The 25,112-nt window shown below is 53.5% G+C and overlaps 1 gene segment (V, D, J or C); it reads left to right on the forward strand.

Annotated features, from left to right (window-relative positions):
• The window catches only part of LOC144692521 (Ig kappa chain V region Mem5-like), a 179,919-nt gene that overhangs the window by 35,411 nt on the left and 119,396 nt on the right, over positions 1 to 25,112 (forward strand).

The raw sequence follows: 25,112 nt of genomic DNA on the forward strand, positions 1-25,112 counted from the left end.
GGGTGGGTAACAAGACGTAACTCTCGCAAACGTTAGTTAAAGCCACCATGAGCACAAGTGGGACAGGTCACGGGTGAGTTCATGTTCATTTTTGTTAGCTTTATGTAAACCAGTCCGATGTTTAACACCAGTAAAACATTTCTGTTCAGATTAAATTGTCAGAATGTCCCTGGATTACTTCCAGTGCCAGTGCTGGTGAGTATAGAAATAGGAGGTCAGTCCAGATGAACGTGTGGCTGGAGAGATGGAGCAGGAGGGAGGGCTTTAGATTTATGGGACATTGGGACCGTTTCTGTGGGCGATGGGACCTGTAACAAGGTGGACGGGCTGCACCTGAACCGAAATAGGACCAACATCCTTGAGGGGAGGTTTGCTCGTGCTGTTGGGGAGGGTTTAAACTCACTTGGCAGGGGGATGGGATCCTGAGAGGGGATTCTGCAGTGGGAGATGCACAGCCAAAATTAGAAGAGAGAGCCAGTGAGTCACGAAGGCGTTCCTGGACTTAATTTTAGGGAATGAAGCCAGGCAAGTGGTAGAGGTATCAGTGGGGAGAGCATTTGCAGATAGTAATCATACCTCTGTTAGATTCAAGGTTGTTATGGAAAAGGACAAGAATGGGCCAGAAATCAGAGTTCTAAATTGGGGGAAGGCCGATTTTAATAAAATCAGAAATGATTAGGCCTGAGTGGGCTGGGAGCAGCTACTTTGAGGTAAATCTGTGTCAGAGCAGCGGGACTCATTCAAGAAGGAAATAGGGAAAGTACAGGGCCAATATATTCCAGTAAAGACAAAGGATGGGACCAACAAACCCAGGGAACCCTGGATGTTGAGGGATATACAGGATTGGATAAAAAGGAAAAGGGAGGCTTATGGCAAATACCGAGGGCTCAAAAGAGCAGAAGCCCCAGAGGAGTATAGAATGTGTATAGGGGGACATAAATAGGAAAGTAGGAGAGCAAAAAGGGGGCATGAAAGAACATTGGCAGGTAAAATAAAGGAAAATCCAAAGTTATTTTACAAGTACATTAAGAGTAAGAGGATAACCAGGGAAAGAGTCGGGCCCATTAAGGACCATCGTGGTAATTTGTGTGTGGAGCCGGAAGACGTAGGTTGGGTTCTAAATGAATACTTGGTGTCGGTGTTCACAAGTGAGAGGGACGACGTGGGTATGGAAATCAGGCAGAAGGACTGTGATATAATTAAAGAAAGTAGCACAGAAAGGGAGGAGGTTCTAAATGGTCTGGCAGGATAGAATTAGATAAATCTCCAGGCCTGGATGAAATGTATCCCAGGCTGTTGAGTGAGACAAGGGAGGAGATAGCAGGGGTGCTGGCAATAATTTTCAATACCTCCCTGGCCACAGGAGAGGTGCCAGACGACTGGAGGACAGCCAATGTGGTACCGTTATTCAAGAAGGGAGGAAGGGATAAATCAGGGAACAACAGGCCAGACAGTCTAACCTCAGTGATGGGGAAACTATTGGAAGCAATTCTGAGGGACAGAATTAATCTAAACTTGGAGAGGCAGAGATTAATCAAGGACAGTCAGCATGGTTTTGTTAAGGGGAGGCCATGTCTGACCAATTTGATTGAATTTTTCGAAGAGGTGACCAGTTGTGTAGAAGAGGGCAATGCATTTAAAGTAATTTACTTGGACTTCAGCTAGGCTTTTGATAAGGTCCCGCATGGGACACTGATAACGAAGGTAAGAGCCCAAGGGATCCAAGGCAATTTGGCAATTTGGATCCAGAATTGGCTGAGTGGCAGGAAGCAGAGGGTGATGGTCGAGGGGTGTTTTTGTGACTGGATGTCTGTGTCCAGTGGGGTTCCACAGGGATCGGTGTTGGGTCCCTTACTGTTTGTGATCTATATAAACGATTTAGACTTGAATGTAGGAGGGTTGATCAGTAAGTTCATGGATGACACAAAAACTGGTGGGTTGGTAAATAGTGAAGAGGATAGCCTTAGATTACAGGAGGATGTCGACGGGCTGGTCAGATGGGCTGATCAGTGGCAAATGGAATTTAATCCTGATAAGTGTGAGGTGGTGCATTTTGGCAGGACAAACAAGGCACAGGAATACACAATGAATGGTAGGACCCTGGGAAGTACCGAGGATCAGAGGGACCTTGGTGTGCATGTCCACCGGTCCCTTAAGGTAGCAGGACAGGTAGATAAGGTGGGTAAGAAAGCATATGGGATCCTTGCCTTTATTAGCCGAGGCACAGAATATAAGAGCAGGGAGGCTATGCTGGAACTGTATAAAACACTGGTTAGGCCACAGCTAGAGTATTGCGTGCAGTCCTGGAATCCGCATTATAGGAAGGATGTGATTACGCTAGAGTGAGTGCAGAGGAGATTTATCAGGATGTTGCCTGGGCTGGAGAGTTTTAGTTATGAGGAGAGATTGGATAGACTGGGGTTATTTTCCCTGGAGCAGAGGAGATTGAGGGGACATGATTAAGGTGTATAAAATTATAAGGGGCATAGATAGGGTAGACAGGAAGGAACATTTCCCCTTGGTGGAGGGATCAATAACCAGGGAGCATAGATTTAAGGTAAGGGGCAGAAAGCTTAGAGGGGATGTGAGGAAGAATTTTTTCACCAAGAGGGTGGTGGGAATCTGGAACTCACTGCCTGAAAGGGTGGTAGAGGCAGAAACCCTCATAACAGTTAAGAAGTATTTGGATGTACACTTGTGATGCCATGGCAGACAAGGCTATGGGCCTAGTGCTGGAAAATGGGATTAGAATAGTTAGGTACTTGTTTGACTGGCGCAGACTTGATGGGCCGAAGGTCCTTTTTCTGAGCTGTAGACCTTTATGACTCTATGACTCTATGAGTTACATCTTTTTAACCTTCCTAAACCTGCCCTTACATCTTGGTGCTACCCGGCCATCCACAGTGGAGGTGGAGACAGCCTTCTGGCTGCTACACCATGCCTGAGATAACCCTGGCGGGCGTCCTGTGGAGGGTCGAGACTTGGAGGTCCCCGGCCCGCTTTTGGGGTCCTGCTGTGTGGCAGTGGCACCCTCCTCAGCTTGTGAAACTGGAGCTGCTGGGGTCACAGGAAGAGGGGATTCGGATGGGCCGGACACTCCCGGAGTCACCTGGGTGGATGACCCTGGGGAGTGCACCTGCTGATCCTCCTCCCTATGGGTGCCTGAGGGCCCCTGGCTGACTCCTTGAGGAGAAGGGGAACCTGGAGTGAGATCGAGCTGCCCCACTTCCCTCTCACGTACACACTGTTGGAGGCCAACCATGGCTTCAGTGATGGAGTTGAGCCCGTGCAGCAGTGCAGGACCGACATCCTGGACCAAGGTCTCCATGGCGGCCGCCATCCTACCAGTGTTGATCTCGATGTGTTGCAATGCTGGCGCTATCACCTCAGCCTGAAGAGGGATGGACTCCTCCATCGTGCCTTGCAATCTGAGGGGTGCAGCGGACATCCCTTTCTGATGTTCCCGAGTTTGCCTTTGCAGCTCCAGCAACTGTGACATGACCGAGCCCAGAGGCTCCTCATCTGACTCGGACTCAGCAGATTTCTGGCCTCCAGCTTCCCTCCGAGTGCCGGGGACCTGGGAAGTCCCTGCCTCCGCCTGCTGTGGATCAGACAGTGGGATGTGCTCAGCAGATTGTGACCCCGAGGCTACTCTAAAGCCACCGAGGTGTGTGTCTCTGCGCTGCTGGAGGGAGTGGGTGAGCACGGTGACAGGTCTTCAATGAAGGTGCCTTCAGATTCCTCTTCAGAGGTTTCTTCGGAGCTTGTTTGGAGGCCCTGGGTCATGGACTCTGTCGGCTGCTTTCCAGATGTGCCTGTGGAAGCAAGGAGAGATAAATAGTGTGTGGCAGTGGCCTGTGAAAGAGGACACATCACTCACAGCTTGGTTGTCTGATGGATGTTTCACTGCTGGATCCTCACTTGTTAGAGCAGCACCGACCTCACCGTCAGCACAGGAACGGTCCCGGTCATCGCCGGCCAGCTGGATGGCTCTGTTTTCAAAGTCCGTGAGGACCTTGATTTCAATCACTCCTCCACCGGTCTGTGACCTCTCCCTCTTGTTGTATCCCAGTTTGTCCTGTATGGATAGAGATAGAGACAGGATGCCTGCCGGGTCAGATGATAAGTGTGCCTGGTCTGTGTGGGTGGTGAGTGGTGCCATGGACGGGATGAGGACAATGACGGTGAGTGTGAGAGTGAATGGTGATGTCCCTTGAACTGGCAGTGAGAGAGGGCCCTGTGGGTGTGTGATGGGTTTGTGAGTGTGTGAGTTGGGAGTGATGAGAAGAGTGACTTAACCTGGCATAACGGAGGAGATTATTCATCCTCTTTCGGCACTGGGTGGCTGTCCTCTTTTGCAGGGCATTGGCACTGACCAACGCTGCCACCACCTCCCAAGCCAGATTGGTGATGTTGCTGCCCCTCCTGCGGCCAGCGTGGGGTAGAGGACATCCCGATGGGTCTCCATGACGTCCAAAATGTGCCCGAGGGACGTGTCATTGAATCTGGGGGCTGCGGTCTTTTTGCCTTTTAGGGCCATGTCTTCTGTCCAGTAGCCGTGGGCTGGAAGCACTGAGAGGCAGGTGGACATGTGGCTGCACTTTAAATAAGGATTAGGAACAGGACTAGACCATTCAGCCCCTCGAGCCTGCTCCGCCATTCAATAAGATCATGGCTGTTCTGTTTGTGTTTCGATTTCCACGTTCCCATCTAACCCCGATAACCTTTGACTCCCTTGCCTAACAAGAATCTATCTACCTCTGCCTTAAAAATATTCAATGACCCCGTCTCCACCACCTTCTGAGGCAGAGAGTTCCAAAGTCACACAACCCTCAGAGAAAAAAATTCTCCTCATCTCTGTCCTAAAAGGGCCACCCCTAATTTTAAACCAGTGCCCCCTAGTTCTGGACTCACCCACAAGAGGAAACATCCTTTCCACGTCCACCTTGTCAGGCCGTTCAGGGTCTTGTATACTTCAATCAAATCACCCCTCACTCTTCCAAACTCCAGTGGAAATAAGCCCAGTCTGTTCAACCTTTCCTCATAAGTCAACCCACTCATTCCAGGTATCAATCTAGTAAACCTCCTCTGAACCGCCTCCAATGCATTTACATCCTTCCTTAAATAAGGAGACCAAAACTGCACACAGTGTTCAAGGTGTGGTCTCACCAATACCCTGTATAACTGAAGCATAACATCCTTACTTTTATGTTCAATCCTTCTCGTAATGAAGGATAACATTCCATTAGCCTTCTTAATTACTTGCTGTACCTACAATCTAACTTTTTGTAACTCATGTACTAGAACACCTAGATCCCTCTGCACCTCAGAATTATGCAGCCGTTCTCCATTTAAGTAATACTCTGCTTTTTTGTTCATCATGCCAAAGTGAACAACTTCACATTTTCCCACATTAACTCCATTTGCCAGACCTTTGCCCACTCACTCAACCTATCTACATCCATCTGCAACCTCCTCATGTCCTCTTCACAACATACTTTCCGACCTATCATTGTGTCATCTGCAAATTTAGCTACCATGTCTTCACCCTCCTCATCTAAATCATGGGTTTTTTATTCATTCATGGGATGTGGGCTTTGCTGTCTGGGCCAGCATTTATTGCCAATCTCTAGTTGCCCTTGAGAAGGTGGTGGTGAGCTGCCTTCTTGAACCACTGAACCACTGCAGTCCACGTGGTGTAGGTACACATACCATAAGACCATAAGACATAGGAGCAGAAATTAGGCCATTCAGCCCATTGAGTCTGCTCCGCAATTCAATCATGGCTAATAAGTTTCTCAACCCCATTCTCGCGCCTTCTCCCCGTAACCTTTGATCCCCTTACCAATCAAGAACCTATCTACCTCGTTCTTAAATACACTCAATGACCTGGCCTCCACAGCATTCTGTGGCAATGAATTCCATAGATTCACCACTCTCTGGCTAAAGAAGTTTCTCCTCATCTCTGTTCTAAAAGGTCTTTCCTTTACTCTGAGGCTGTACCCTCGGGTCCTAGTCTCTCCTACTAATGGAACCATCTTCCCCACGTCCACTCTATCCAGGCCTTTCAGTATTCTGTAAGTTTCAATCAGATCTCCCCTCATCCTTCTAAACTCCATTGAGTATAGACCCAGAGTCCTCAAACGTTCCTCATATCTTAAGCCTTTCATTCCTGGGATCGTTCTCGTGAACCTCCTCTGGACCCTCTCCAGGGCCAGCACGTCCTTCCTGAGATACGGGGCCCAAAATTGCTCACAATATTCTAAATGTGGTCTGACCAGAGCCTTATAAAGCCTCAGCATCACACCCCTGCTTTTGTATTCTAGTCCTCTCGAAATAAATGCCAACATTGCATTTGCCTTCCTAACTACCGACTCAACCTGCAAATTAACCTTAAGAGAATCATGGACTCGGACTTCCAAGTCCCTTTGCACTCCAGATTTCTGAATTCTCTCCCCATTTAGAAAATAGTCTGTGCCCCTATTCTTCCTACCAAAGTGCATGACCTCACACTTCCCCACGTTGTATTCCATCTGCCACTTCTTTGCCCATTCTCCTAATCTGTCCAAATCCTTCTGCAGCCTCCCTGCCTCCTCAATACTACCTGTCCCTCCACCTATCTTTGTGTCATCTGCAAACTTAGCCAGGATGCCCTCAGTTCCCTCATCTAGATCATTAATGTATATAGTGAAAAGTTGTGGTCCCAACACTGACCCCTGAGGAACTCCACTAGTCACCGGCCGCCATCCTGAGAAGGATCCCCTTATCCCCACTCTCTAACTCCTGCCAGACAGCCAATCTTCTATCCATGCTAGTACCTTGCCTCTAACACCATGGCTCTTATCTTACTGAGCAGCCTCCTGTGCGGCACCTTGTCAAAGGCCTTCTGGAAGTCCAAGTAGATAACATCCATTGGCTCTCCTTTGTCTAACCTACTCGTTAACTCCTCAAAGAATTCTAACAGATTTGTCAGGCATGACCTCCCTTTGATGAAACCTTGCTGACTTTGCCCTATTTTATCATGCACTTCCAAGTATTCTGAAATCTCATCCTTAATAATGGACTCTAAAATCTTACCAACAACCGAGGTCAGGCTAATCGGCCTGTAATTTCCCGTCTTTTGCCTCACTCCCTTCTTAATCAGGGGGGTTACATTAGCGATTTTGCAGTCCTCTGGGACCCTCCCTGACTCATACGGTGCTGTTAGGAAGGGAGTTCCAGGATTTGGAGCCAGTGACAGTGAAGGAATGGTGATATATTTCCAAGTCAGGATGGTGAATTACTTGGAGAGGAATCTCCAGGTGGTGGGGGTCCTATCTAGCTGCTACTCTTGTCCCTCTAGGTGGCAGTCGTCCAGGGTTTGGAAGGAGCTGTTGAAGGTGCCTTGAAGAATTCCTGCAGTGCATCTTGTAGATGGTACACACTGCTGCTACTGTGCATCGGTGGAGGAGGGAGTGAATGTTTGTGGATGTGGTGCCAACCAAGCGATCTGCTTTGTCCTGGCCAGTGACAAGCTTCTTCAGTGTTGTGCAAGCTGCACTCACCCAGGCAAGTGGGGAGTATTCCATCACACTCCTGACTTGTGCTTTGTTGATAGTGGACAGGCTTTGGGGAGTCAGGAGGTGAGTTACTTGTCACACGATTCCTAGCCTCTGACCTGCTATTATAGCCACGGTATTTATATGGCTAATCCAATTCAGTTTCTGGTCAATGGTAACCCCAAGGATGTTGATAGTGACAGATTCAGTGATGGTAATGCCATTGAACATCAAGGGGTGATAGCTGGATTCTCTTATGTTGGAGATGGCCATTGCCTGGCACTTGTGTGGCACGAATGTTATTTGCCATTTGTCAGCCCAAGCCTGGATATTGTCCAGGTCTGGCTGCATTTGGACATGGACTGCTTCAGTATCTGAGGAGCCACGAATGCGGCTAAACATTGTGCAATTATCAGCGAACATCCCCACTTCTGACCATATGATGGAAGGAAGGTCATTGATGACGCATTGATGGTTGGGCCCAGGACACGACCCTAAGGAACTCCTGCTTATCTGCTCCTATCACTGCTTGCTTGGCCCTACAACCCCCCCCACCACCCACCCACCTTAAACCAGCTTATATTTCAACCCTCTCCTAATATTACTCAGTTCTGTTGAAGGGTCATGAGGACTCGAAACGTCAACTCTTTTCTTCTCCGTCGATGCTTCCAGACCTGATGAGTTTTTCCAGGTTATTCTGTTTTTGTTTTGAACTGCTGTAGTGATGTCCTGGAGCTGAGATGACTGACCTCCAACAACTACAACCATCTTCCTTTGTGCTAGGTATGACTCCAACCAGCAGAGTTTTCCCCCGATTCCCATTGACTCCAGTTTTGCTAGGGCTCCCTGATGCCATACTCAGTCAAATGCTGCCTTGATGTCAAGGGCAGTCACACTCACCTCATCTTGGGAGTTAAGCTCTTATGTCCATGTTTGAACCAAGGCTGTGATGAGGTCAGGAGCTGAGTGGCCCTGGCAGAACCCAAACTGGGCATCAGTGAGCAGGTTATTGCTAAGCAAGTAGCACTTGATAGCATTGTTGTTGACCCCTTCCATTAGTTTACTGATGATTGAGAGTAGACTGATGGGGCGGTAATTGGCCAGGTTGGACTTGTCCCGCATTTTGTTTACAGGACATACATGCGCAATTTACCACATAGCTGGGTAAATACCAGTGTTGTAGCTGTACTGGAACAGCTTGGCTAGGGGCGCAGGAAGTTCTGGAGCACCAGTCTTCAGTGCTATTGCCGGAATATTGTCAGGGTCCATAGCCTTTGCAATATCCATTGTGTTCAGCCGTTTCATGTTATCATGTGAAGTGAATTGAAATGTCTGAAGACTGGAATCTGTGATGCTGGGGATCTCCAGCGGAGGCCGAGATGGATCATCCAGTCGACACTTCTGGCTGAAGATTGTTGCGATTGTTGCCTTATCTTTTACACTGATGGGCTTTGCTCCTCCATCATTGAGGATGGGGGTATTTATGGAGCCTCTTCCCTCCAGAGAAATGTTTATTGTCCACCTCCATTCATGACTGGATGTGGCAGGACAGCAGCGCTTAGATCTGATTCATTTATTGTGGGATCGCTTAGCTCTGTCTGTCACTTGCTGCTTATGCTGTTTGGTACACAAGTAGTCCTGTGTTATAGCTTCACCAGGTTGACACCTCATTTTTTAGGTATGCCTGGTTCTGCTCCTGGCATGCCCTCCTGCAGTCTTCATTGAGACAGGGTTGATCCCCTGGCTTGATGGTAATGGTAGAGTGGGGGATATGTTGGGATATGAGGTTACAGATTGTATTCGAGTACAATTCTGCTGCTACTAATGGTCCACAGTGCCTCTTGGATGCCCAGGTTTGAGATGCTGGATCTGTTCAAAATCTCTCCCATTTAGCACGGTGGTAGTGCCACACAACACAATGGAGGGTATCCTCAATGTGATGACAGGACTTTGTCTACATGTTTCCTTCCCTAAAGAACATTAGTGAACCAGATGGGTTTTTACAACAATTGACAATGGTTTCATGGTCATCATTACAGTTTTGATTCCAGATTTTTATTGAATTTGAATTTCAGCATCTGCCATGTTGGGATTTGAACCCAGGACCCCAGAACATCACCCAAGGTAATCCCTGGATTACTAGCCCAGCAACAATGCCACTACGCCATCGCCTCCCCTAATGTAAATTGTAAAAAGCTGAGGCCCTGGACCCCTGTGGGAATCCACTTGTCACATCCTGCCAATCAGAAAAAGACCCATTTATGCATACTCACTGCTTTCTGCCAGCCAGCTAATCTCCTATCCATGCTAATATGTTACCCACCACACCATGCACTTTGTGTGAGGGATATATACAATGTTTATGTCCTGGAACAGAGAGTGCAATGAAGGACAGGATTGAACCCGGGTCCCCAGAGCATTACCCTGGGCACGTTCACCCAGGTCATTGGGGGGGATTTTCTGCTCCTGTCAGCGACGGGCATAGTGGGGGTGGGACAGGAAAATTTGGTGTTCGGCCAAAAGTCAGTTTCCGGTCGGAATAAAAATAGTTTGAGATTTCCGCTCCCGAGTTTGATGGTGGGTTGGGTAGCCCATTGTGCCATATTGGGCACCGCGTTTGCATGTATTTGAATCACATGAATATTCATTAAAAACCCAGCTGGCAGGAGTCCCGCCCACGCACCAGGGGTTGGGGTGGGGGGGTGGAAGATGCCCGGGGTTGGTGGGGTGGGTGATGATGGAGGTGAGGGGGTGCGAGATGTCGGGGGGTGGGGCGGGGGGGTGGGTGATGCCGGGGTTGGGGGCGTGGGTGATGCCTGGGGTGGGGGTGTGGGTGATGCCGGGGTTGGGGGGGTGTGTGATGCTGGGGATGGGGGGGTTGGTGATGCCGCGGTTGGGGGTGTGGGTCATGCCGGAGTGGGTGTGTGGGTGATGCCGGGGGTGGGGGGCGGGTGATGTCGGAGTGGGGGTGTGGGTGATGCCGGGGGTGGGGGGTGGGTGATGCCGGGGGTTGGGTTGTGGGTGATGCCGGGGTTGGGGGTGTGGGTGATGCCAGGGGTGGGGGTGTGGGTGATGCCGGGTTGGTGGTGTGGGTGATGCCGGGGGTGGGGGGGTGGGTGATGCCGGGGGTCGGGGGCTGGGTGATTCCGGGGGTGAGGGTGTGGGTGATGCCAGGGGTGGGGTGGATGGGTGATGCCAGGGGAGGGGGTGTGGGTGATGCCAGGGGTGGGGGGGGTGGGTGATGCCGGGGGTGGGGGGGTGGGTGATGCCAGGGATGAGGGGGTTGGGTGATGCCGTGGGTGGGGAGGTGGGTGATGCCGGGGGTGGAGGGTTGGGTGATGGTGGGGGTGGGTGATAGCGGGGATGGTGGTGTGGGTGATGCCGGGGGTGTGGGGGGTGGGTGATGCCGGGGGTGGGGTGTGGGTGATGCCGGGGTTGGGGGAATGGGTAATGCCGTGGGTGCGGGTGGGTGTCTGGGTTATGCCGGGGATGTGGGTGTGGGTGATGCCGGCGTGGGGGTGTGGGTGATGCCGGGGGACGGAGTGTGGGTGATGCCGGGGGTGGGGGGGTGGGTGATGCCTGGGGACGGGGTGGGGGTGTGTGTTATGCCGGGGGTGTGGGTGTGGGTGATGCCGGGGGTGGGGGGGTGGGTGATGCCGAGGGTGGGGGTGTGGATGATGCTGGGGGTGGGGGGGTGGGTGATGCCAGGGATGAGGGGGTTGGTGATGCCGGGGGTGTGGGTGTGGGTGATGCCAGGGGTGGGGGGTGGGTGATGCTGGGGGTGGGGGGGGTGGGTGATGCCGGGGGTGGGGGGTGGGTGTTAGCGGGGATGGGGGTGTCTGTGATGCCGGGGGTGAGGGGGGTGGGTGATGCCGTGGGTGGGGGTCTGGGTGATGCCGGAGGTGGGGGCGTGGGTGATGCCGGGGGTGGGGGTGTGGGTGATGCCGTGGGTGGGGGTGTGGGTGATGCCGGGGGTGGGGGTGTGGGTGATGCCGAGGGTGGGGGGTGGGTGATGCTGGGGGTGGTGGGTGGCGGGGGTTGGGTGAAGCCGGGGGTGGGGGGGTGGGTGATGCCGTGGGTGGGGGGTGGGTGATGCCGGAGGTGGGGGTGTGGGTGATGCCGGGGGTGGGGTTGTGGTTGATGCCGGGGTTGGAGGTGTGGGTGATGCCGGGGGTGGGGGTGTGGGTGGTGCCGGGTGTTGGGGGTGTGGGTGATGCCGGGGATGTTGGGGTGGGTGATGCCGGGGGTGGGGGTGGGTGGGTGATGCCGGGGGTGGGGGGGTGGGTGATGCCGGGGATGGGGGGATACGTGATGCCGGGGGAGGGGGGGTGGGTGATGCCGGTGGTGGGGGGGTGTGTGATGCCGGGTGTTGGGGGTGTGGGTTATGCCGAGGATGTTGGTGTGGGTGATGCCGGGGGTGGGGGTGGGTGGGTGATGCCGGGGGTGGGGGGGTGGGTGATGCCGGGGGTGGGGGGATGGGTGATGCCGGGGGAAGGGGGGTGGGTGATGCCGGGGGTGGGGTGATGGGTGATGCCGGGGGTGCGGGTGGTGCTGTGGGTTATGCCGGGGGTGTGGGTGTGGGTGATGCCGGGGTGGGGGTGTGGGTGATGCCGGGGGTAGGGGGGTGGGTGATGCCGGGGGACGGGGTCGGGGTGTGTGTTATGCCGGGGGTGTGGGTGATTCCGGGGGTGGGGATGGGGGTGATGCCAGGGGTGCGGTGGATGGGTGATGCCAGGGGAGGGGGGGGTGAGTGATGCCAGGGGTGGGTGGGTTGGGTGATGCCGGGGGTGGGGGTGTGGATGATGCTGGGGGTGGGGGGGTGGGTGATGCCAGCGATGAGGGGGTTGGTGATGCCGGGGGTGTGGGTGTGGGTGATGCCAGGGGTGGTGGGGTGGGTGATGCCGGGGGTGGGTGATGCTGGGGGTGGGGGGGTGGGTGATGCCGGGGGTGGGGGGGGTTGGGTGATGCCGGGGGTAATGGGGTGGGTGATGCCGGGGGTGGGTGTCTGGGTGATGCCGGGGGTGGGCGATGCTGGGGGTGGGGGGGTGGTTGATGTCGTGGGTGGGGTTCTGGGTGATGCAGGAGGTGGGGGTGTGGGTGATGCCGGGGATGAGGGGGTGGGTGATGCTGGGGGTGGGGGGGTGGGTTGGGTGAAGCCGGGGGTGGGGGGGTTGGTGATGCCGGGGGTGGGGATGGGTGATGCTGGGGGTGTGGGGGTGGGTGATGCCGGGGGTGGGGGGGGGTGGGTGATGCTGGGGGTTGGGGGTGTGGGTGATGCCGGGGGTGTGGGTGTGGGTGATGCCGGGGGTGGGGGTGTGGGTGATGCCGGGGGTGGGGGGTGGGTGATGCCGAGGGTGGGGGGTGGGTGATTCCGGAGGTGGGGGTGTGGGTGGTGCTGGGGGTGGGGTTGTGGTTGTTGCCGGGGGTGAAGGTGTGGGTGATGCCGGGGGTGGGGGTGTGGGTGATGCCGGGGGTGGGGGTGGGTGGGTGATGCCGGTGGTGGGGATGTGGGTGATGCCAGGGGTGGGTGGCTGGGTGATGCCAGGGGTGGGGGGAGTGGGTGATGCCGGGGGTGGGGGTGTGGATGATGCTGGGGGTGGGGGGGTGGGTGATGCCAGGGATGAGGGGGTTGGTGATGCCGGGGGTGTGGGTGTGGGTGATGCCAGGGGTGGGGGGATGGATGATGCCGGGGGAGGGGGGTGGGTGATGCCGGGGGTGCGGGTGGGGGTGTGGATTAAGCCGGGGGTGTGGGTGTGGGTGATGCTGGGGGTGGGGGTGTGGGTGATGCCGGGGGACGGGGTGTGGGTGATGCCGGGGGTGGGTGGGTGATGCCGGGGGTGGGTGGCTGGGTGATTCCGGGGGTGGGGATGTGGGTGATGCCAGGGGTGCGGTGGATGGGTGATGCCGGGGGTGGGGGTGTGGATGATGCTGGGGGTGGGGGGGTGGGTGATGCCAGGGATGAGGGGGTTGGTGATGCCGGGGGTGGGGGTTGGGTGATGCTGGGGGTGGGGACGTGGATGATGCCGGGGGTGGGGGGGTGGGTGATGCTGGGGGTGGAGGGTTGGGTGATGGTGGGGGTGGGTGATAGCGGGGATGGGGGTGTCTGTGATGCCGGTGTTGAGGGGGGTGGGTGATGCCGGGGGTGGGGGTGTGGGTGATGCCAGGGGTGGGGGGGAGTGGGTGATGCCGGGGGTGAGTGGGTGGGTGATGCCGTGGGTGGGGGTCTGGGTGATGCCGGAGGTGGGGGTGTGGGTGATGCCGAGGATGAGGTGGTGGGTGGTGCTGGGGGTGGGGGGGGTGGGGTTGGGTGAAAACGGGGGTGGGGGCATGGGTGATGCCGGTGGTGGGTGGGTTGGGTGATGCCGAGGGTGGGGGGTGGGTGATGCCGGAGGTGGGGGTGTGGGTGATGCCGGGGGTGAGGTTGTGGTTGATGCCGGGGGTGGAGGTGTGGGTGATGCCGGGGGTGGGGGTATGGGTGATGCCGTGGGTGGTGGTGTGGGTGATGCCGGGGGTGGGGGTGTGGGTCGTGCCGGGTGTTGGGGGGTGTGGGTGATGCCGGGGGTGTTGGGGTGGGTGATGCCGGGGGTGGGGGTGGGTGGGTGATGCCAGTGGTGGGGGGGTGTGTGATGCCGGGTGTTGGGGGTGTGGGTGATGCCGGGGATGTTGGGGTGGGTGATGCCGGGGGTGGGGGTGGGTGGGTGATGCCGGGGGTGGGGGGATGGGTGATGCTGGGGGAGGGGGGGTGGGTGATGCCGGTGGTGGGTGGATGGGTGATGCCGGGGGTGGGGGTGGGGGTGTGGGTGATACCGGGGTGGGGGTGTGGGTGATGCCGGGGAACGGGGTGTGGCTGATGCCTGGGGTGGGGGCATGGGTGATGCCGGTGGTGGGTGGGTTGGGTGAAGCCGGGGGTGGGCGTGTGGGTGATGCCGGGGGTGGGGATGTGGGTAATGCCAGGGGTGGGGGGGTGGGTGATGCCGGGTGTGTGGGGTTAGGTGATGCCGGGGATAAGGGCATGGGTGATGCCGGGGGTGGGGGGATTGGGTGATGCCGGGGGTGGGGCTGTGGGTGATGCTGGGGGTGGGGGGGTGGGTGATGTCGGGGGTGGGAGGGGTGGGTGATGCCGGGTTTGGGGTGTGGGTGATGCCGGGGAACGGGGTGTGGCTGATGCCTGGGGTGGGGGCATGGGTGATGCCGGTGGTGGGTGGGTTGGGTGAAGCCGGGGGTGGGCGTGTGGGTGATGCCGGGGGTGGGGATGTGGGTAATGCCAGGGGTGGGGGGGTGGGTGATGCCGGGTGTGTGGGGTTAGGTGATGCCGGGGATAAGGGCATGGGTGATGCCGGGGGTGGGGGGATTGGGTGATGCCGGGGGTGGGGCTGTGGGTGATACTGGGGGTGGGGGGGTGGGTGATGTCGGGGGTGGGAGGGGTGGGTGATGCCGGGGTTGGGGGGGTGGGTGATGCCGGGTATGAGGGCATGGGTGATGCCGGGGGTGGGGGGATTGGGTGATGCCGGGGTTGGGGAGTGGGTGATGCTGGGGGTGGGCGTGTGGGTGATGCCGGGGGTGGGGGGGTGGGTGATGCAGGGGGTGAGGGGGTGGGTGATGACGGGGGTGGGGGTGGGTGATTCCGGGGGTGAGGGGGTGGGTGATGACGGGGGTGGGGGTGGGTGATGCCGGGGGTGAGGGGGTGGGTGATGACAGGGGTGGGGGTGGGTGATGCCGGGGGTGGGGGGGTGGGTGATGCTGGGGGAGGGGATGTGGGTGATGCTGGGGGTGAGGGGGTGGGTGATGCCGGGGGTGGGGGGGTGGGTGATGCTGGGGGAGGGGATGTGGGTGATGCTGGGGGTGGGGGGGTGGGTGATGCCGGGGGTGGGGGGGTGGGGGGGTGGGTGATGCTGGGGGTGTTGGAAGCTGGTCTCAGGGTAAAACCTGAGCACCACCATTTCTCAAACTGACCCAGTGACCCGGGTGAATAATAAGGTCTGAAAACAATGGCCAGGGGAGGGGTCAGAGGGCGTGTGGGAGGAGCCAACAACTGTACTTTTGGGCTGATTGACGGGCTCCCGAATAATGAGCCATTCAGGACATGGAGAGCAAGGCTCAGCTGGGACACGTTAGGAAGATTCAAATGCCAATTGGAGGATTTGGGCAATTTCCGGAAATCTCTCATTTGATGGGGAATCTAAAAGGTTAAAATGTGAATTGCTAATGAGCATTAATAGGAAAACATAATTGGAAAGAGCAATTTGACATAAAAAAGTGAGGAATATGGCTGCAGGATTTGGATTCTAGCCACAGAGCCAGCTAATACAGAAGAGCTTGAGGTAGATTCCGTTTGGAAGCGTGTCATACAGCTGGGCTTTCTCCAGACAGGAACAAGTGTTTCCGAAATAACCTCACATGTGATAAGAAATGTGTTTTCCTGAAGAAACAAAGCAGAATGGAAGCTGGTTTTTAATTCAGCTGAACTTTCTCCTCAAAAAGACGCATGTCCAGCAGACAAAGGAAGCTTGTTTCACATCTGCAGACACTGTCTTTAAAATAACCCCATCAGCGTTAGGTCAGCCGGCCATCTTCGGACATAAAGGGTCAGATTTCAATTTTGAGAATTCCCCTGGGTTGAGACAGAGAAACATCAAAATTCATTAAAACCATCTGGAATTCATGAGTAAATATCTTTCTTCATTGTTGCTGTTTGTTTGAGTTTTCCAACAATATTTGCTGATAAGGTGGATTTATAAATTTCATGTATTTAAGACGACATTATTGACGTGATGCTTAGCTTTGGTTATCATTTATAACTTCATGTATAAGCTATAATCTATAATGGGCTTCAGTAAAATGTATATGTTCTTGAAGCATATAGAACGTGTAATCTGAAATATTTCTTATCTCCAGAATCCACATAAATACATAACTCTAGAAGTCTTAGTCAGATTTCTAGGAGCTGATATTGGAAAACATTGAAAGAAGCTGGTCGACTAAGACAGGCCCCAATGTATGTCCCATCCTCAGACTATTTTGTGGGCTTTGAGACCCCTGGAGGAGAGGACTTGTATTTGAGGGCCCAGTCTCAGACTATGTTGCTTTAATGCTTAGAATCTCTTTTAGTCGAGGCTTTAAGCTAACAATAAGTTGAAGGGAGTTGGCTTAACTTGCCGGGGGGTAAAGAGAGTGGAACCATGAACAGGCACCTTCACCCATGGTGCACATTCCTGTGAGAACCAATGAAGGATTGAGGCCATGATTGGATTGGGTTCCAATGACCCTTTGTCCCTCTCGTAGGAAAGTGCAAAGGTCAGAAGGATCCAATTGTAAATGGGCTACGTCCAAAATGCATATGCCTCATGCCCCATAGACCTCTAGGCCTCGCAGCTGATAGGTTCAGGCTTTGCACATCTTCCTGATCCATGTTATTCCAGTAGTGTAAATTCGGGCTGTGCTCTAATCCAAAGGATTAAGTCTGACAGGGCCCTGACTCAGGCTGATATCACCTTCCAGCTCTCATTCAGATCCAAACCCCTTTGTGAAAGCTCTGTCACGGCTGGCGTGTTAGTGGGGGTGGGGCAAGGGGGGTCCTACCGGTGATCCTTAAGGCAGAGCTATAGCTGCAAGGGGGGTCTGGGGATGGAATGCCTGGAATGAGGGCAATCCATGGGATTGACAGTGACTCCTCAGCTTGTGAATGCAAAGTGCCCATTGCTGGGTTCTGTTCAATCATGTATCTGTTCAATGTTTCCACAGAGACGAGCAGGAGTGGAGAATAGATGGAGCAGCCGACGCTGCCTTTCACCTGACACTCAGACAAATGAGGAGGAGGAGAAGACGGGCCTGTCGCTGTCTGGCTGGGCAAAGGGATGGTGCCTCGCCCTGAGGAACATGGGCCAATGGGTCCCCATGAAGACCCAGACGCTGAGCCTCACAGACCCATTCCACAGAGGCATTTGGCACGGCCCAGGGTGTACCGAAGTCACCTCTCACACTTGGAGATGAGCGAGAGTCAGTGCTGCAGACGCCTTCGCTTGTCAAGAGATGTGGTGACTCACATCTGCCACATTTTCCGGAAGGATCTGAGGCCGCAGGGATTGTGAGGCCGTCCATTGCCAGTGTCTCTAAAGGTGACAGCCACACGCAGCATTTTTGCCAGCAGCTTGTTCCAGGGCTCCAGTGGAAGCCTCTGTGGAATTTCTCGAGCATCTGCTCACAAATGCATCTGAGAGGTCACCGAGGCCCTATTCAGTAAGGCACACAATTACATCTGGTTCTCCCTGGATGAAGCCAGCCAGGCTGCCAGAGCAGTGAGATTTGCAGCAATCTCCCATTCCCACAGGTACAGGGTGCCATCCACTGCACACATGTGGCCTTAAGAGCTCCCTGGGAGCAGTCAGTAAGATTTATCAATAGAAAATGCTTCAACTCTCTCAACGTGCCGCTGATCTGTGATCACCGGAAGCAGATGATGCTGGTTTGTGTGAGGTACCCAGGGAGCTCCAATGACTCGGACATCTTGAGTCACTCGCACGTGCCAGAGATCTTCGAGGGACCTCAGCGCATTTAGGGTTGGCTCATCGGTGACAAAGGTGACCCCCAATAGACATGGCTAATGAGGCAGCCACAGAGAGTCTCAGAGGAGAGGCACAATGTGGCTCATTCTGTAACACGCTCCTTGATTGAGCAGACCATTGGCATGTTGAAGATGTGTTTCCGACAACTGGACTGATCAGGCAGCTCTCTCCAGTACTCTCCCCAGAGGGTGGCCCCCATCATTGTGATTCCCGGCACTCGACACAACCTGGTGCTCCAAAGGGGGGATGATTTGTCACAACCAGAGATGGAGGAGCTGCACGTCTCCTCTGATGAGGAGGATGTCGAGAGGGCTGAGCCCGATGGGGATGAGGAAGTTGAGGAGCTGGAGCAGGAGGCGATAGCACAGCCCAGACGAGGCAGGGATGCGTGTGAGATCCTTATAACCACAAGGTTCCAGGACGATGGTGACGTTTGGCACTGACTGAGATTGACCGCAATGTGGGTATGACTTATTAAAAAAACCTTCACTGAGAAACCACAGGCAAAACCCCATGTTTCAGCCCAAACCTTCCTCAATTCAAACACAAACCCCACTCCCCCCACCGTCCGGCCAGGATTCGGCTGTTACACTTGAAGTTACTTTAAACCCTCAGCCCCGATACCCCTTGGATTGGGCTGATAAATTACAATCCCCCCCGGGATTGGTCCTTCCGCTGTGAATTGTCGGTCCGAGAGCCAGGGTGACCGTTCCTGACCCTCCTTCCTGACTGCAGCACCAAACCCTTCGACCTTGTCCTTTTTATGATGATTCTTATCGGAATATCATTAACCCATTTCCTGAGGCCATCCTTCTGGATGGTCAGTGCTCAGCACCTTTCAATCCTTTCAGTCTGTTCCAGACCCTGGTCCACACAGACTCACTCAGTGCTCAGCATCTTTCAATCCTTTCAGTCTGTTCCAGACCCTGGTCCACACAGACTCACTCAGTGCTGAGGTTATTTCAATCCTTTCAGTCTGTTCCAGACCCTGGTCCACACAGACTCACTCAGTGCTGAGGTTATTTCAATCCTTTCAGTCTGTTCCAGACCCTGGTCCACACAGACTCACTCAGTGCTCAGCACCTTTCAATCCTTTCAGTCTGTTCCAGGCCACTCAAACACACACACCTACAGGAAGCACTGCGTGACACACCCACACAGAGTCACACACCTACCGGCAGTACGGAGTAAAGCACTGACACTCAGAAACATGCACAGACAGACATTACTGGGTAAGAGACACACACTCAGAGACACACACCTACAGGCACTATTGGGTAACACACCCACACACAGAGATGCACACCTACAGACAGTACTGGATAACACATGCACACTTAGACTAGAACACCTACAGACAGCACTTGGTAACACACCTACACTCAGAGACACACACCTAAACACTGTGCTGGGTAACACAGGTACACTCAACTAGCACACATCCAGACAGTACTGGGTAACACCCCCACATTTAGAGACACACACCTACTGACAGTACTGGGTAACACACCCACACTCAATGACACACCTACAGACACTACTGGGTAACACACCCACATTTAGAGACACACACCTACAGACAGTACTGGGTAACACACCCACAAGCAGAGACACACACCTACAGACAGTAGTGGGTAACACACCCACACTCAGAGAGACACACCTACAGATAATACTGGGGAGCACACCTACACTCAGAGACACACGCCTACACACTGTACTGGGTAACACAGGTACACTCAGAGACACACACATACAGACAGTACTGGGTAACACACCCACACACAGACACACACCTAAAGACAGTACTGGGTAAAACCCCCACATTTAGTGACACACACCAACAGACAGTACTGGGTAACACACCCCAAGCAGAGACACACACCTACAGACAGTACTGGGCAACACACCTTCACTCAGAGACACACCTACAGACAGTACTGGTTAACACACCCACACTCAGAGACACACCTACAGACAGTACTGGGTAACACACCCACACTCAGAGACACAGCTACAGACAGTACTGGGGAACACACCTACACTCAGAGACACACCTACAGACAGTACTGGGTAACACACCCACACTCAGAGACACACCTACAGACAGCACTGGGTAACACACCCACACTCAGAGATACACCTACAGACAGTACTGGGTAACACACCCACATTTAGAGACACACACCTGCATACAGTACTGGGTAACACACCCACACTCAGACACACACCTACTGACAGTACTGGGTAACACACCCACACTCAATGACAAACCTACAGACAGTACTGGGTAACACACCCACACTCAGAGACACACCTACAGACAGTACTGGGCAACACACCTTCACTCAGAGACACACCTACAGACAGTACTGGTTAACACACCCACACTCAGAGACACACCTACAGACAGTACTGGGTAACACACCCACACTCAGAGACACAGCTACAGACAGTACTGGGGAACACACCCACACTCAGAGACACACCTACAGACAGCACTGGGTAACACACCCACACTCAGAGACACACCTACAGACAGTACTGGGTAACACACCCACATTTAGAGACACACACCTGCATACAGTACTGGGTAACACACCCACACTCAGACACACACCTACTGACAGTACTGGGTAACACACCCAAACTCAATGACAAACCTACAGACAGTACTGGGTAACACACCCACACTCAGAGACACACCTACAGACAGTACTGGGTAACACACCCACACTCAGAGACACAGCTACAGACATTACTGGGTAACACACCTACACTCAGAGACACACCTACAGACAGTACTGGGTAACACACCCACGCTCAGAGACACACCTTCAGACGGTACTGGGTAACACACCCACACTCAGAGACACACCTACAGACAGTACTGGGTATCACCCCCACATTTAGAGACACACACCTACAGACAGTACTGAGTAACAGATCCACATTCAGACAAGCACACCGACAGACAGTACTGCATGACACACCCACACTCATAGACATCCACCAACAGGCAGTATTGGGTAAGAGACCCACGCTCAAAGACACACAGCTACAGCCTGTACTGGATAACACATGTACACTCTGACTAGATACCTCCTGACAGTACTGGGTAACACACATACACTCAGGGACCCACACCGACAGACTCTACTGGGTAAGGCACCGACACTCACAGAAACACACCTACAGAGAGTACTGGACAACACGCCCACACTCAGAGACACACCTACAGACAGTACTGGGTAACACCCCCACATTTAGAGACACACACCTACAGACAGTACTGGGTAACACACCCACAAGCAGAGACACACACCTACAGACAGTACTGGGTAACACACCCACATTTAGAGACACACACCTACAGACAGTACTGGGTAACACACCCACAAGCAGAGACACACACCTACAGACAGTACTGGGTAACACACCCACACTCAGAGACACACCTACAGACAGTACTGGGTAACAGTCACACCTACATTCAGGGTCATGTATACTGTGATATCCTGACTGCTCCTCTGTGTAAACTGAGTCCTCACTCGGGTCAGTTTTGTGCTGTTAACATGAGCCCCGGGTTAAGGAGAGAGAAATGAACATTGTGACTGTATCCTCCAGCCCTGAGATTTCCCCGAGCTCATTCAGGTCTTACCGAGCAGTCAGCACAGAGTGCACAGCACGATCCCACCAGCTGGAACATCTCTAGTGTTCCGAGTGAAGAGTGAATGCCCAACTACAACTTATATTTCTGGTAAATTTTGATAATTCTCCTAATGTTTAGGGTTTGTTGTTGGTCTGTAACATCAATGGATTTTACTGTTCAGCAGATTTTAAATTGAATGGGTCAGTGTGAGTTTCTGTTGGTCAGACCCTTGGCAGTCAAGGCTGTTGGGGCACGTTACAGGGAGGCAGTTACTGGTGGGAAAATACACCTCATTGTTTTCTGACTTTCCGTTGCCTCAGAGTCTGGATTCAGCAGCCCCAGGTTTGAAGGAATGGTTAAAAAGTTCACAGTGAAATGTAAACTCTGGCCGCCCAGGAAACAAGGGATGGACATTTGTCTTTAGCCCACATGGCTCTCCTTCCAGAGGTGGGGTCACACGAGGTGATTCGCAGCCTAAACCAATGGAAGAGGGTGAATTTATAATCTACAAGGCAGAAATCAGGAGTGGGATGGAAGACTCTCCATTTGCCTGGATGATTGGAACTCCAACAACACTCAAGAAGCTGGACTCCATCCCGGACAAAGCAGCCGTTTGATTGGCACCCCTTCCACAAACATTCACTCCCTCCAACACCGACGCACAGTAGCAGCAGTGTGTACCATCTACAAGATGCACTGCAGAAACTCACCAAGGCTCCGTGAGCAGCACCTTCCAAAACCTCGACCGCTCCGATCTAGAAGGACAAGAGCAGCAGATAGCAGATAGCCCATCATTAGCCAGCCCACGGGAAATGGCAGCCGGAGCCCACTCCTCTTTACTTACCTTTCCCGAGAGCTCCACATTTCTCACTCAGACTCCGAAGTGGGACTCCTAACAAATGTGGAGTGTACCTGTTCCCCGAGAGCTTCCTCGGAGAGCAGGAAGAGGGGGAAATCTAAGTCTCTCCCCCTTTTGACAGCACTAACTGCCGTATTCCGGGAAGGTTAAATGTCCCAAAGACACTTCGAGAAGCTACGGAGAGAAGCTAAGTGTGTAAGGTGAGGGGGTAGAGTGTCAGGTAAGTGGGTGAGGGGGTAGAGTGTCAGGTAAGTGGGTGATGGGGTAGAGTGTCAGGTAAGTGGGTGAATGGGTAGAGTGTCAGGTAAGTGGGTGAATGGGTAGAGTGTCAGGTAAGTGAATGAGGGGGTAGAGTGTTAGGTAAGTGGGTGAGGGGGTAGAGTGTCAGTTAAGTGGGTGAGGGGGTAGAGTGTCAGGTAAGTGGGTGAGGGGGTAGAGTGTCAGGCAAGTAAGTGAGGGGGTAGATTGCCAGCCAAGTGGACGAGGGGGTAGGGTGTCAGGCAAGAGGTCGAGGAGGTAGGGTGACTGGCAATTGGGCGAGAGGGTAGGGGTCAGGTATTGTCTAGGGTTGTCCCGGGTATATTTGTGGGTTGGGGGTTTTAGTCGTCTAGTTATCCAGGAGTTAGAACTGGTTTTAATCCTCCTAACGTTTCCCAGGTAACATTTCCAATCAGAAAGTCGGAATGATCGGAAGTCTCCGGGCTTTAAGTCAGAGTTTCAGAGGGTTCCAGGCGCTGGGTAATTGCCCATGGGAAGTTCGGACTTCCTGCATAATTCCCTTGCAGTCAGTGTGTAGGGAATTCCGAGGGGTTCCCCAGTGCATCTTGGCCTGTGCCTCCGGGGTACCGGAGATCGGAAGTTCTGGGCCAATGGATCAGACGTCCAAAAGCTTGGCCAAAGATGTTGACTTTAAGGAGTGTCTTAAAGGAGGAAAGTGAGGGAGAGACGGGGAGAGGTGTAGGGAGGGAATTCCAGAGCTTGGGGCCCAGGCAGCTGAAGGCAGGGCCACCAATGGTGGAGCGATTCTGATTAGGAATCCACCAGAGGCCAGGATTAGAGGAGCGCAGATATCTCGGAGGGTTGTAGGGCTGGAGGAGATTCCAGAGATAGGGAGGGGTGAGGCCATGGAGGGAATTGAAAACAAGGATGGGAATTGTAAAATCAGGATGTTGCTTGACCCGGAGGTGAAGGGCCAATGTCGGTCAGTGAGCACAGGGGTGACAGGGGAACGGGACTCGCTGTGAGTTAGGACACGGGCAGCAGAGTTTTGGATGACCCCACGATTGCGGAGGGTAGAATGTGGGAGAGCAGCCAGGAGTGTATTGGAATAGTCACATCCAGAGGTAACGAAGGCATGGGTGAGGGCTTCAGCAGCTGATGAGCTGAGACTGGGGTGAAGTCGAGCGATGTTATGGAGGTGGAAATAGGCGCTCTAAGTGATGTGACGAATATGAGGTCGGAAGCTCATCTCAGGGTCAGATGTGACCCCAAGGTTGTGAACAGACGGGTTTAATCTCAGACTGTTACCGGGGAGAGGGATGGAGTCAGGAGTTAGAGAACAGAGTTTGGAGTGGGGACTGAAAACAATGGCTTCAGTCTTCCCAATACTTAATTGTAGGAATTCCTGTTCATCCAGTACGGGATGTGGGATAAGCAGTCTGATAATTTAGCAACAGTGGAGGAGTTGAGAGAGGTGGTGGTGAGGTAGAGCTGGGGGTCTTCAGCGTACATGTGAAAACTAACGCTATGCTTTCGGATGATGTGTCCGAGGGGCAGCATGTAGATGAGAAATAGGAGGGGCCAAGGATCGATCCTTGGGGGACACCAGAGGTAATGGAGCAGGGACAGTTTTAGCAGATGAGAGGAGGAGCCGGGAGTGTTTGGAGCGCTCCAGCCAGATCTGGCGGTGATGGATAAACCAGTTTCAAGTCTGCCTCCCTTGGATTAAGTGAGTGGAGATGAGGGTTGTAGCAGGGGGAAGAGCCAGGGTGAGGGAGAGGAATGGTTTTATTGGGGACTAGGATATGAAAGGTGGAGGTGAGGGTGAGGTTGAGTAAATCAGTAGCTGCAGAAATGTTGTGGTGATCGGAGGGCCAGAGACGAGATCGTTGGGAATTTGAAAGTGCAGTTGTAAGTGAATTGGGGAATAGGTTTTTCCAGGGATGGATACAGAAGGGGGTAGGGTTGTGCTGTGGAAGGGGGATGTGGGTGGGGAGTGATACAAGGAAGTGATCAGAGATGGTCTTATCTGTGATTGAAACTATGGGAATAGCGAGACCACGTGAGATGGGAAGGTCACGGGGGAGGTCGTGAATATGGTTTGGGGAATTGTGGTTGTGATGATTTAATCCCAGCAACTTCCAGTTTCTTTTCTGTTTTTAATCTTGTAAATTCAAGAGATTTGAGATAAAACTGATCATTTTAAAATGATTGATAATTGTCTTTGAACCAAATTGACTGTCGATGATTCATTGATTGACAGGCCAACCAGCCAATCAGAA

Source organism: Cetorhinus maximus, chromosome 17 (genome assembly GCF_964194155.1).
Source record: "Cetorhinus maximus chromosome 17, sCetMax3.hap1.1, whole genome shotgun sequence".
In the NCBI taxonomy this organism is placed as follows: domain Eukaryota; kingdom Metazoa; phylum Chordata; class Chondrichthyes; order Lamniformes; family Cetorhinidae; genus Cetorhinus; species Cetorhinus maximus.